Source organism: Spea bombifrons, chromosome 4 (genome assembly GCF_027358695.1).
Source record: "Spea bombifrons isolate aSpeBom1 chromosome 4, aSpeBom1.2.pri, whole genome shotgun sequence".
NCBI lineage: Eukaryota > Metazoa > Chordata > Amphibia > Anura > Pelobatidae > Spea > Spea bombifrons.
In genome coordinates, this window is record NC_071090.1 from 9,150,663 (window position 1) to 9,152,112 (window position 1,450).

The 1,450-nt window shown below is 37.8% G+C and overlaps 1 long non-coding RNA gene across 1 annotated transcript; it reads left to right on the plus strand.

The window, feature by feature from the left end:
* The first annotated feature begins 337 nt into the window (after window positions 1–337).
* Window positions 338–999, plus strand: LOC128492299 (uncharacterized). Its single transcript, XR_008354077.1, has 2 exons — window positions 338–623; window positions 714–999. It is a non-coding gene; the product is annotated as an uncharacterized LOC128492299 (long non-coding RNA).
* Window positions 1,000–1,450: the final 451 nt, after the last annotated feature.

Genomic DNA, 1,450 nt, shown 5'->3' on the forward strand with positions numbered 1-1,450 from the left:
TTTAACAGAGGGTGTATTGTATTGTGTTATGTCCGGCATACCATGGCACAGTGGCTGACATAATTACATCATGATAGTGGGAGGATAAACAGTTGGACTCGGCACACAATCTACCAGTGAAAGATGCAACAATGCACCCTTAGTTGACTTCTACAAAGTTCTACATGCGGGGCAGAACTGGCGATTATGGGGTGGTCCTGGCACTGACATGTAATCTGTGTGTCTGTGTGTCTGGGTATATGTCTGTGTGTGTTTCTGGGTATGTTAGTGTGTGTGTCTGTGTGCAAGTGTATTAATGTTGAGTGTCTGGTTGTCTTAGTGTCTGTGTGCATGTATTAGTGTCAGTATCTTTGTGTGTTAATGTGAGTGTCTAGCTGTATGTGTGTTAGTGCTAGGGTCTTGTTGTTTTAGTATGACTGCCTGGATGAGTGTGTAAGTATGAGTTTCTATGTGCATGTGTGTTAGTGTGGCCGTCTCTGTGCATATGAGTTAGAAGATGTGTTGTTTTGAGTGTCTGGGTATGTATGAGTTAGTGTGAGTGTCAGGGTGTGCATGTTAGTGAGTGTCTGGTTATGTTATTTTAAGTGCCCCTCCCAAGATTAGGCTCTGGATCTGCCCCAGATGTGACCATATCAAATCATACAACCTCATTCAAAGCAGCAGCCCCCACCAATCATTCATTTTTAGGTTTCAAAAGTGAATCTGGTGCAAAGTTTGAAAAGCTACAGTGACGGGACCACTTCACATAAAACTCAATTTTTACATACAAATCTCTTTGTCAAAATTATTGGAGTCATCAAATACAAAGAGAATGTGAGGTTGAATTTATTTCCTGCTAGTGATCATGAAATCGTGGTAATATATTTCCCAAAATGAAATTTTAAGGCAAGACAATTTGAACCCCAGGCTTAATTATGCAATTTTTACCATATTTTATCACAATTTTCACAGCTGTGCCAAGGCAACAGATTGAAGCCGGAAGTTACAAAAAAAAGAAAAGCCTTCCATCTAGTTATAAAAATTGTAATATTGGCTCGAGTCCTGGAATCTTCCAGAATGACTCTAGATAACTGTTTAGCATTTTTTCCCAAAAGGATATTTTTTTAAGACGGGAAATCAATAAAAACTGTACTTTTTCTGGACACCCTGGAAACTAAGCATTAATAAATAATGACCTGGATAATTTATTAAAGGGACGTTTAAGTCAATTACTAAATAAAAAATTAATTATTAAATATAAAAATAACACTATTTTACATGAATTTTAACCCTTCGATGAATGTAATGCTGACTGAAACACACAACTGTACATGACAAGTCTTTGATTAGTCAACATAATGACCATACATTCACACCTCTCCCCTTCACTTCTGAAAGGGTTAACCCTATGTTAGCATTTAGGTTTTTAAGGAGGAGATTCCACAGTCCTGATAACTTTGCGGATAAGGAG